Genomic DNA, 13,021 nt, shown 5'->3' on the forward strand with positions numbered 1-13,021 from the left:
TTATGGGGTCTATGGGGTCTTATGGGGTCTTATAGGATCCTATTGGTTCCTATGGGGTCTTATGGGGTCCTATGGGATCTTATGGGGTCCTATGGGGTCTTATAGGGTCCTATGGGGTCATATGGGGTTTATGGGGTCTAATGGGGCCCTATGGGGTCTTATGGGGTCCTATGGGGTCCTATGGGGTTTATATGGGGTCCTATGGGGTATTATGGGGTCCTATGGGGTTCTATGGGGTCCTATGGGGTTCTATGGGGTCTTATAGGGTCCTATTCATTCCTATGGGGTCTTATAGGGTCCTATGGGGTTGTATGGGGACTTATGAGGTTCTATGGGATCTTATGGGGTTCTATGGGGTCTTATGGTGTCTAATAGGGTTCTATTGATTCCTATGGGGTCTTATGGGGTTCTATGGGGTTCTATGGTGTCTTATGGGGTCCTATGGGATCTTATGGGGTCCTATGGGGTCTTATAGGGACTTATGGGTTCTATGGGGTCCTATGGGGTTTATGGGGTCTTTTGGGGTCCTATTGATTCCTATGGGGTCCTATGGGGTCTATGGAGTCCTATGGGGTCTTATGGCATCCTATTGGGTTTAATGGGATCCCATAGGGTTCTGTTGGGGTCTTATGGAATCCTATTGGTTCCTATGGGGTCTTATGGGGTCCTATTGATTCCTATGGGGTTCTATGGGGTCCTATGGGGTCCTCTTGAATCCTATGGGGTCCTATGGGGTCTTATGGGGTCTTATTGGTTCCTATTGGGTCTTATAGTGTTCTATGGGGTTCTACGGATTCCTATGGGTTCTATGGGGTCTTATGGGGTCTCTTATGGGGTTCTATGGGGTCTTATGGGGTCTCTTATGGGGTTCTATGGGGTCCTATTGGTTCCTATGGAGTCTTATGGGGTTCTATGGGGTCCTATTGATTCCTATGGGGTCTTATGGGATCCTATGGGTTCCTATGGGGTCTTATGGGGTCTTATGAGGTCCTATTGGTTCTTATGGGGTCTTATGGTTTCTAATGATCCTATTGATTTCTATGGGGTTTATGGAGTCCTATGGGGTCTTATGGAGTTCTATTGGGTTCTATGGGGTCCTATTGGTTCCTATGGGGTCTCTGGTGTCTTATGGGGTCCTATTGATTCCTTTGGGGTCCTATGGGATCTTATGGGGTCTTATGGGGTCAATGGAGTCTTATAGGGTCTTTTTGATTCCTATGGAGTCCTATTGGTTTCTATGGGGTCTTATGAGGTCTTACTGGTTCTTATGGGGTCTTATGGCTTCTAATGGGGTCCTATTGATTCCTATGGGGTCTTATGGGGTCCTATTTGTTCCTATGGGGTCTTATAGGGTCTTATGGGGTCTGTGGGTTCCTATGGATCCTATGGGGTCCTATGGGGTATTATAGGGACTTATGGGGTCTTATGGGGTTCTACGGGATCTTATTGGGTTCTATGGGGTCCTATTGATTCCTATGGGGTCTTATGGGGTCCTATTGATTCCTATGGAGTCTTATGGGGTCCTATTGTTTCCTATGGGGTCCTATGGGGTCTTGTAGGGACTTATGGTTTCTATGGGGTTTATGGGGTCCTATTCATTCCTATGGGGTCTTTTGGGGTCCTATGGGGTTCTATGGGGACTTATGAGGTTCTATGGGGTCCTATGGGGTCTCTATGGGGTTCTATGGTGTCTTATGGGGTCTTATAGGGACTTATGGGTTCTATGGGGTATCATGGGGTCTTATAGGGTCCTATTGGTTCCTATGGGATTCTATGGGGTCGTATTGGTTCCTATGGGGTTCTATGGGGTCTTATAGGGTCCTATGGGTTCCTATGGGGTCTTATAGGGTCTTATGGGGTCTGTGGGGTCCTATGGAGTCTATGGGGTCCTATGGGGTCTTATAGGGACTTATGGGTCCTATGGAGTCCTATGGGATTCTTATGGGGTCCTATTGATTTTTATGGGGTCCTATGGGGTCTATAGGGTCTTATAGGCTCCATCCCCCCCATATACCCCATACCCCCCCCAATAACACCAGACCCTGTCGCTCTTCCGCCATCTTTATTCTCATCCAACAGCATCCATCATCTCCCCCTCCCCCCCACCTCCGGCCACACATCGACCCTCGTTAACCCCATAATTAACCCCTTAATTAACCTCTTAATTAATGCCTTAATTAAACACCCCCCCCCCCCCCCAAATATTAACCCCATCGGAACGAAGGAAGAACAAGACGCCGACCAATCGGGCACCAGCTTTGTTAACGCGTGCGCATTAATTATGCAAATGAAGGGGGCGTGGCTTTGTCAAACCCCACCACGCCAAATCAGCTAACAGTGAGACCTCATTAGCATATGATTATATATTCATGAGCCATTGGCCTGATTTACATAGCCCCGCCCCCTTTCCCGGTCCCTGTTATTAAGTGCTAATGAGGCCTCGATTAATGGATTAATTATATAATGGCAGGTCATTAATTAATTAATCATTAATTAACTAATTAATGGGGGGCGGAAGTCGCTCCGTCGTCGATATGGACCTGGAAAGAGAAAAGATGCAGTTAATTAGCCTAATAATTAATAATCAATAAATAATTAATTAATAATCCTAATCAATAGCCGGAATAATTAATTAATAGACTGAATAATTAATAGCCCTAGTAATGGCATTAATAGCCCTAATAATTAATAGCCCTAATAATTATTAGCCCTAATAATCCCTATTAATCCTTATTAATTCTATTAATCCATATTAATCCATATATTAAATTACTAATAAATCCCTATTAATCCACATTACACCCCTATTAATCCCTTTTAATTCCTATTAAATCCCTAATAAACCCCCTTATACCCGCATTAAACCCCATTAATCTCTAATAAATCCCCTATTAATCCCAAATAAATCCCTATTAATCCCCATTACAACCTATTAATCCCCTATTAATCCCTAATAAATCTCTATTAATCCCCATTAACCTCTATTAATTCCCTATTAATCCCTATTATTCCCTATTAATTTTCTATTAATCCCCATTAAACCCCTATTAATCCCTATTAATCTCTAATAAATCCTTATTAATCTCCATTAAACCCCCATTAACCCCTATTAATCCCATGTTAACTCACTTATAACCCCTATTGACGCCTATTAATCCCTATTAATCCCTAATAAATCCCTATTAAACCCCTATTAAGCCCATTAATCCCCTATTAACCCACTAATAACCCCTAATAACCCCTATTAATTCCCATTAAACCCCCATTAACCTCCATTAAACCCCATTAAACCCCCATTAATTCCTAATAAATTACTATTAAACCCCTATTAATCCCTATTAATCTCTAATAAATCCCCATTACACCCCTAATAATCCCTATTAAACCCCTATTAACCCCTATTAATCCCTATTAATCCCTATTAACTGCTATTGATCCCTAATAAATCCCTATTAATCCCTAGTAAACCCCATTAAACCCCATTAACTCACCTTTAACCACCCCCCAAGCCCCCATATTAAGGGGGGAGGTCACATCTGCCCCAGATGAGCCCCCCCGTCCCCCATGGCCGAATGGGACCCAACGCAGCCACCCCTGGTGGTACACGCTTTGTCTTGCAGGAGAAGCAGCTCATTGCCCAGCTGGAAGAGCAGCTGAAGGCTGAGACAGAGGAAATGGAGATAGTGTGTGTGGTGGGTTGAGGGAAGGGGTGGGGGGCTGCCCACCCCCATGTTGTGGACCTGGAGCTCATGTTTTTGTCTTCCAGGTGCTGCACAGGGAGAAACAGCGCCTGCGAGAGGAGCGGGAGGAGCTGGAGCTGGAGGGTGCCTGGTGAGTGGGACCCACCCATGGGACCCTGCACCCCACGCCTGCACACGGGGGTCTCTGACACACCTGGGGCAGCAATGGGACTGCAGTGCTGCTGGAGATGGGGCTCTGTTTACTGCACGGTGTGACAGAGCAGCCCCATCCCAGCCCTGGGGGGTGGGCACACAGTGCTGGGGAGCCCCCCGTGGTGATAGACTCCAACCAAGCCTTGTTCAACACAGGCAACAGCATCAGATGGAGCTGGAGGTGGAGTGTGAGCCTGGGGCTGTGCTGCCGGAGCTGGTGGAGGCACAGCTGGTAAGGGGCAGAACACACAGCACCCTCACCCCATCCAACAGTGGTCTCCCCATGCAATGGGGTCTCCTTGAGGACAGGGCTCCTTCCAGCACTGTTGTGCTGCTGGGCTCCCGAGTCCTGCATGATCCCCCTGCTATGCAGCAGACCCTGACCTCCATCTCTGCCCCATCTTCACCTACAGGAGAAGAAGGAGCGGGCGAGGAGACGTGGGTTCTCCTTCTGGATGGACGTCCTTCTGGGCTGTCACAGAACTGCTTTGTCCTCTTGCTGCTGAAAGGAGCCAACCAGGAGCAGGGAATGGATGCACAGGACCTCAACTCTGACCCGCAGGAAAACTCAGGACAATGGAATGTAGTCTGCCAATCTTTTACCAGTTCAGCTGTGCTTTAAGACTCATTGTGAAGCCTTTTAAAATATTTATATATATATATATATATATACTATAAGACTACTCAGTTATACTGTCAATCATCTCGGAAAGTTCAAGATGGAGTTCATCCACATCCTTCTCCAGCTCCAAGTCATATTGTCCTTCCATTTCCTCTAAGAATTCCGAGATGAACTTTTCAGTGTCATCTTCTACAGCCTTGGTGAGCAGGCTGACCTCCGGCAGGGCTGGAGCAGCAGTCTGGAAAGAAGGAAGACAAAGTCAATGATTGCTCAGGAGATCCTTCCTCTGCAGCACTTCTCCTTCAGCACTGCTGAGCCTTAACCCAACATGGAGGCCAAGGGGCTCCTGAAGGATGTTAACAGTAAGCCTGACCAGGACAGCACTGACACTTCCTCCCCTCCTTACCAAAGCTGCTATTTTAGCTTTTTTAGCTGGAGGCTCCTCTTCTTCAGTGCTTCTCCGAGGATTCACAGCTGCCACAGCAGAAGGAGAGATCTCAGCAGCCTTCTGCTTCCTTGCTCGCTTCGTGGGGCTGCTGGCTTTGCCATCCCAAGGCTTCTCACACACATTGGCCTTGGCTACAGGAAGAAGAGAGAGCTGGTACAATTGTGCCTTGAGAGGAGTCCAGATTGTCCTGTCATTCCCACAGCTCTTCTCCACAGTTAAATACATCCAGCCAGCAAAATTACATTGCTCTTTCCACAAATCTCAGCAATATCTTCCACAGTAAGTGCTGCATACCAACAGTCCGACCAAAGGAACAAAGAAACTGCACAGCTACACCATATTATAACCCAGACAAGGGAAACAGCCATACAGCAGGAGAAAGCAATACATGGTCCCTCTAGAGAAAGGAAAAAGCAGGAGCTACAGACAAGAGTGTGCAACCAGACGCTGTGCAAGCCACAACAGACCCACAAAATACATCCAGGGGTTTATCACACAGGTAAGTCTGCAGCTCAGCGCCACTGTCTGTCCCTTGTTCTCAAGCTGAAGTCTGGCTGGAAGGAACACAAGTGAACTAAGAAAATAAGCATTTCCCTAGGCACGCACCCACCATGAGCACTCAGGTCCCTTTACTTCCGAGGACCACCTCACACTCAACACTCATTCATAGTTCTCTGCTCCTGAGGTTGGGCTGATGGTTTCCCTGGCAATGCTGGTGCCCACCGTGCTGAGATTTCACTTAGGCCTTTGCAAGCTGATAAGCTGACCATGAAGGGTGGATTCAGGACTGCTAAGCTCTGCACTTTTACCTTTGACTGTTTCTTCAGCAGCAGCCGGCACAGCAGCCACTTCCTTCTTCAGCTTCTCCGGTTGTCTCAGCTGCAGCTTCTCCTTTATTGTCCCCTCAAGGCTCTTTGCTTGAGCTCTAGAATTTGGTGTACTCTGATCCGAGGGCTAAAAAGAAATAAAGTAAGTGCAAAATCAGAACAAACACCAGGGGGAGTGTATGAAGGAAATCAGATTGGAGATATTGCAAAAACGGCTGCACCTGGAACAGTACATTCCTGTCACTTGGGTCACTGACCCTTTCATAAATGCCTGCATATAACAAGATCCATGCTTTGCTGTGAAAACACTGTTTCAAACGTGTGCAATTAACAAAGCAAGCTCGTTTAAATCAGCGCAGTACTGGAGTTGTTACCTACCACATTCTATCTGAGCAACAGAAAGTCATTCCTGTTCCCCTACACAACATCCACCCACAGTCTGATTTCCCTGAACACGAAGCCGTCGTGGCCTTTTTGTATCCAGCGCTCCCACGTTAACCTCACAAGTTGTACCTGGTGCCAGCAGGGTTACTGCCTCACTGCCAGATGCAATCAGATCAATTCTGAGTTTGAGGAGTGCAAAGCTGTCTGGGAAAGCCATTGAAAGTATCAGGATTGTGAAACATGGCTGCAGCTCTTCACCAAAGGCAGGAAGGTAGGAATGCACTCATGATGGTGGCACATGGTGAGCAGTGAGACATGAGAACATGTGAAGAAATTGTGTCAATGTGTCCATCTTCAGAAGGGACTCACCTCTGCGGGTGCAGAGACAGCTTTGGGAGCAGCCCTGCTCCATTCTGCAGTCTTTTCCTCTTCTCTTCCAGGTGCTTTAAAACAAGGAAAATGAAAATCATTTGGTCAACAGCAAGCATAGAAAGAAACCTGAGTGCCAGTGTTTCCTCCATGTGCTTATTTCCTCACATTCAATAACAAAGAACACGAGAGAGGCGACATCTCGCAGTCCATACAGTATCCAAGCTCTTCCCTCCTTCACATGTTGTCTCATCACAAAGCCTTTCACCTCCCCAATGAATAACTCACCCCCCCTGACCTTTTTTACAGAGGTTGGCCCCCATGTTGAGGAGTCAATCCTTGCTTTACAAACACATTTACATATCGAACTAAGCAACACACGCCAAAGATGAAGGCAACCTTGGCATCAACACACAGAACATGCCACACCAAAAACATGGCAGAAAGAAAATACAGGAGAAACTGAATTACAAAACCTCACAGCGAATGAATTTTCCAGAATGAAGCAGGCAGACACCACGGATTCAATGGAAAAACACATGGATGGACATCCTGGCACTTCCTTCCTTTGCATTTGGTAAGAAACAGCCCAGGCAATTCTAAGCAAACTCCATTTGCTTGACAGAGGAAGCACTTCGGCAGAGCAGACAGTGAAGCACCTCCTTACCTGCTGGCTTTGCGATCTGCTGCATCCGCAGGGCTTTCTCCTGCTTGATTTCTTCCAAGGTTTTAATATGAACTTCTTCCAATCGCTTGATTTTACGCCGTGGCTCTTCCAGTTTCACTTTACCCGGCGCAGGTGGAGGGAAAATTCTCTTGTTCTTGCATTTACCCTCAGCTCTCTTGTCAGTAAGAAGCTCTTCTACTTTTTGCTTCTCTTCCTCCAGTCCTTTGTGTTTCCTTTCAGCCAGGGCTTCCGAGTAGCTTTTGATATGAACTGCAGGGGAAGGCCTCACCCCGGAGCTGGGATCCTCCACCTTACAGCACCCTTCTGCCTGGGGGGCAGCTGGGGTTTCTCCTCGCTGATTCGCTCTCTCAAGACAGATCTCTTCCAGAGTTTTGACATGGATCTCCCCTGCTGGCTTGGCACCCTTCTCTGCCATCATCAAGAAAGGAGAAGCATAATGATTAAATGAGAGTCCAACGAGAGCTTAAGTTTGCAGATTTGTCATAATATTACAGAATATGAGTGTTCCCAGCAGCGCATCACAGGACAGCTTCACTCTGCAGTTTTCTCTCCAAAGCCACCTGTCCTATATTTTAAAAACCAGTCCGATTTTTCCCTTTCAAATTAACATTTAGGGCTCTGTGGAAGTGGTCTAAATTCATGAGAAGGAAAAAGGGGAAAGCAGGTGTAATACCTAGTTATTATCTATCTGAGCACAAGTATGTCCCTGTCTCTCCTTCAGAGACTTCATGCCTTGAACTACAGAACGGAACAAACCAGGGATGCTGCATAAATGCCAGCTCTGTGCTCACGTTTCAAAACGGGGCAGGGAAAGGAACTTCAAATCCCAGTGATGAAGACTTCAGCAAGCACGCAAAGAGAACGCTCCCAGGAAAGAACAAGCAGAAAGCCTAGAGAATCTGTGCAGCAAACACCAATGACCATTTACCTCTCCTTGGTGCTCTGTCAATCTTGATCTTCTTCCCCAGCCTTTCTGCAAGGCTGCGTTTCAGCGGAAGGCCACTGACATCAGCTACAGAGAGAAAACAACAACATTCCTAAGATAATTCCTTTGGAGAAAGATTTTTACAACAGTCAACCACAAACTTTGGTTTCTCCAAGTGTATGTTCTCAAATTCACCTTTCAGCTGCTACACTTGTGTGCCACTTGGAGTCATCACAGACCCACGACACACTTTCCTCCCTCCTGCTTCAGCAGTGCCCTCCCATTTACGTGGAGGCAGCCAAACAGCAGCTCACAAGCAGCCCTTACCTACAGAGGATTCCTGTTTTCCAGGTTCATCAGCAATATTCAGTCGAATCACGGGCTTCTCCCCTAAAACAAAGAAAAACAAAGTGCTTATTTGTCAGAAACCAAAAGAATTGCTGTCTTGTGAGCCCATTTCCCACCCAAAACAAATACACCCAAAAGACACCACTTTGACAGCCCTGACAGAAAATAATATTGCAACTGTAATGCACTCAGGGTAAGTCCCAATTGTAATTTATCCATTCCACTTAGGAGCCACCAAATGGAAACAAAGGTACTCATCATTACCCTGCTTTGCAGACAGCGTCACATTTCTGACCAGTGTCCGCACATTCTCCTTCTTAGGCACAGGAACAGTCTGAGATTGGAGCAGATGAGCAGGAGCTCCTGAAGGCCCTTCTGATCCAAGTGAACAAACAGACAGTGTTTACAACAAGAAAAAGAAAAGCCACTGCCAACAACAAAAGCAAACCTGACAGAACCGTCACAAAGACCAAAGCGCATTTCTTACTCACTACTGTCCAATGTGCAACAACCACTGCACAGCTCTATTCCCCAACACAGTGCCAGCTATCTGAGTATTATCAGAAGGATAACAAAGTAGGGCATATGAACTCACCACTTTGTTGTTTGGTTTTATCCTTTTGTTTCTTCAGTCTGATTTCTTCAAGTGTTTTTATTCCAAAATTCAGACTGTCATCTGGGAACACAGAGCAGTGAATGAGACTGAAGGACAGAGGCACACGCTGAGGACCACAGCTCTGCAAACTGCCTCCTGCTCAGAAGCATGCAGAACAAACCCTGTCAGCTCTCCCCACAGCTAAGAGCACCATGGACCTGATGTCTGTCTGCTGCCCTCCTTTCATCCTTCTGGATATTAAAAGTAGGCTTTATCCCTTACTTTATCCCATCCACATGACATTAGATTCCTCTATCAGCAAATGTGGCTTTCACCACTGGTTGGAAAGATGCACATACAGGCACTTAAACTCCATGCTGTGGCCTCGTCGTGCTCTAATGCTCTAAACAAAGGAGTTTACCTTCCTAATCTGAAAGGCACATGAAGTTACGAGGTAGGAACAAGATCATGGAAATAGCCGAGTCCATTCAGCAACCCTATGTTCTGTTGTGTTTGTACAATACATTGCTTTGGAGTTAATTGGCAAGTGCTTCTGATTAATCCTGGAATACCTTGTTTTGTATCAGCATTAGATTTCCTAATGGAAATGATCCGCAATCCATGATGGTTTTCTTTAGCTGGTTGCTGGACAGGTGTTTTTATTTCTTCTCCTTCCTTAGAAAGCTGGTCTGTACAAGGAAAGAAAAAATCAGCCTCTTCAGTTACGCAGTAGGAATTCAATCAGATTTCCCACATTTATGTAGCTCATACACTTCAGCCCACAGTTAATATTCTTAAGTACAAATGTAAGTGACTACAGATGGGTTCTTTATTTAAACTGCTACACTTACCTGGTAAACACATAGAAGCAGCCTAAGTGAATAGAGTAACTACTAGAGAACCGGGAAATCAACCACACTCACCATCACCTTTGTCATCATCTGCAGAATTGATGACAATGGGAGGATGTGTCGGGCTTGGGACATTCTCTGAGTTTTCCACTTCCATCACTTCCATCGACTGTGGAGAGGGATCGGACTGCACGGAAAGCTTGCTCTGCTGCACTGTTATCTGAGCTGCCCTCAGATCGTCACCTGCAGACTCTGGTGGACTTGGCAGCGTAGCTACAGGAAGAAAAGGATCAATTTAAAACTTTGATCCTAACCTTACAACCACTGCACAAAGATGGCAGGCAAGGCTGAAAACCCACACAGATAAATGTTGAGTCACCAGTTGCCCATCCAACTGGCTACTGAGTGAACAAGGAAATCCCCCCCTACACAACATTCACCCAGTAAAAGCTTAAATTCAGGAAAACAACCTGCAAGGCAAAGGCCACAGGAGCAAAAAGAAGCTGAGCATGCAAGAAAAAACTGAAATATCAGAAGCACACAAAGTTAAGCTGTGCTCCTATCTATCATCTTCCCAGCTTTCTTCTCTTCATTCAATCAGTCTCTCAGGAGCAGTTGTTTCAAAACATTGCCCTCCTCAACACTGGTCAAACTCTAGTAACATCACCCTGACTCAGCACGGAGCCCCTGGGCTGCACGGCTGCAAGCCCTCCAATGGAGCCCCTCCTTCAACACCACGAGTGACAGCAGTGAGTAACCCCAACACATTTGTCTGACCACTGCAGGTCTTCAAGCTCACCCACCTGGACAACCTCAGCAAAGACAGCGATCTTCCAAGCCTTGCAGTTCACTTCTCCTGTAGGCCGAACCAACACTGAATCCGTGAATTAATTAATTATAACAGGTTAGGAAGAATTTTCCTCCTCACTTTGCCAATGTCAAATTCTGTAAGTTGGAATTTCTGGTCTTCAAGGTTTCTTCACCTATGAAGAAAACACTAAAACCTTCCCCTGTCTTTGTTACCTGTACAGCAAAAGCATGCCAGTGCGTATCAATACACAAATCCACACACATGTGCCTGAATACGGTAACTCAGCACTGCATGGAGCTGCAGCACGTTCTGCTCAGCCACAACAAGGGCTTGGGTTGTTGTTTTTTTTTCTTTTCTGATGTAAAAATCAAATATTTTGGTATTTTAGGTTTGTTTTGTTGTTGTTTTGTTTTTTTTTTTAAGGTATCAAATGCAGTAAAACCTACAACCAGGCCAGACAGAAGATCAAATTCAAGTGATTCGGAACTCTTTCATTAAAGTGCTGCACTTTTCTGTGCTAAGCATTTCCGACAGTCAATAAAGGTTGGAACCTTTTACTCACACAGACACTAGTGAATTTTCGAGGAATTTTTTTTTTTTTTTTTTTTTTTTTTTTTCCCAGGGAATTTCCCCAAATCTAAACTAAAGAGAGGAGAAGTCGAGTTCTCAAGTTAGTTGCTGGATTGACTGCATGACAAAGGGAACAAAAACAGCACTTAAGGACAAAGTTTCCTACCCTCCTCCAGTACTGATAGAAATGCTGCCTTTTACCTTTAGTACCTTCACATCAGATTCCTCTCTGGCAGATTCCTATGCTTCTAACAACCTCGGTGCTGCCCTGCACAGACGCCGGGCACCAACTGTCACTGGACTCTGCACCGTGGAACACGCACACAGCTCAGCACTTCTGTTTCCTCACAATTGGAAGGGTTCTGGAATCGGGAGCATGAAGCGGACTAGAAATACCTCACATCCCTCTGCTCCTTACGAGCCCTTCCATTTTAAAACAAGATAACCCCAGACACATCTGTTAGCACAGCAGCCCAAATGCTAACCAGAACACACAGTGTGTAACGCTGAAAGTACCAGTTTAATGCCGCGCCACAAACCCTATATAGTGGTACAGGTGACCACCCCTATCAGATACCCATGACCTCCATGACTCCACTGCTGGTGCATGCAGGCACCACCTGCCCAATACCCAACATCTCCCCCCTCTTTATTATCTGCAGCCCCTGTAAAGGTTCCCCTGCATACTCCCTGTTACCCCAAAGGTGATTTGCACATTTAAGGCTATTCCGCAAATGAATCAATCATTAAACATATGCGAAAAACAATGAAACTGTCATAGTAACATACCAAAGAGATGCAGCTGCAGTGACTACAAACCTGAAAGCACACAACAGCAATCTGCCTAAAAATTGTGAAATGCTGTATGGCAACACTTAGTCAACTTGTAGAGAACGGTGCATTCAAGTTCAAGATAACAGCACAGTACACAATGGAGTTACAACTTCTCCAAGTTCAATGTAACACTATTGTACAGAATCTTCATGACAATCCAGTTCTGTCCAGTGTGCATTATAATGTCACACTCCATAACCAAATAAGAAGACAAAAACATATTGGCTGTGCAGAATCGTTCTGAATGTCCACCACTGGGGGACTATCCAGGAACAAGGTCTCCCCTGCTCATGAACTATCAGTCCGGCATGAAGGCTGGATTCCCAGTTCGGACCTTCAGGCACATTGGGAGCAACGCTGTCTCATGTGCCGTTACCAGCAGCCGCTGCCCAGTGCTGACGTCGAATCACTGGCTGCACTGGAGACAATAACCAAGGAGTTGTTGACCAAAACCGGTGCTGAGATGTTCAGATCCTCACGGTGCACAGGATGGCTCGTCATTTGGTGCCGGCTTAACCCAACGTGCCGGCAGCCAGCAGGGCCCACTTGGGGTCCTGACACAGACGTGTTTCCTGCCCTTGACAAGGAGTGGCATAGGGTCTGGGAGCCATGGCCCTCCGTCGGGTCTGATCAGGACCTGACCTATTGGTGTCCATTTGGTCAGCTGATGGTCTCCCTTCCAATTCTCTCAGTTAACTTTCTAAGAGCACCAAAGGTGGGTAGCAGCTTCTGCGCCTCTTCGTCCCCTGCAAAAGCTCACAGAACTCCATGCTGGCTTTCTCTAATGCTGACCGACTCACACAGTGAGAAGCTCCGTCAGCCAGACCTCTCCGCATTATCCACATAATAAGCAGAT

At 46.2% G+C, this 13,021-nt stretch overlaps 1 long non-coding RNA gene across 1 annotated transcript; it reads left to right on the top strand.

Annotated features, from left to right (window-relative positions):
* Positions 1-675: 675 nt before the first annotated feature.
* On the top strand, positions 676-8,192 carry LOC146756685 (uncharacterized). Its single transcript, XR_014937284.1, has 4 exons — positions 676-3,831; positions 4,050-4,125; positions 4,307-5,462; positions 7,953-8,192. It is a non-coding gene; the product is annotated as an uncharacterized LOC146756685 (long non-coding RNA).
* The last annotated feature ends 4,829 nt before the right edge of the window (positions 8,193-13,021 follow it).

This window comes from Coturnix japonica, chromosome 26, assembly GCF_054131305.1.
Source record: "Coturnix japonica strain WE chromosome 26, WE-NBRP24, whole genome shotgun sequence".
NCBI classification, from domain to species: domain Eukaryota; kingdom Metazoa; phylum Chordata; class Aves; order Galliformes; family Phasianidae; genus Coturnix; species Coturnix japonica.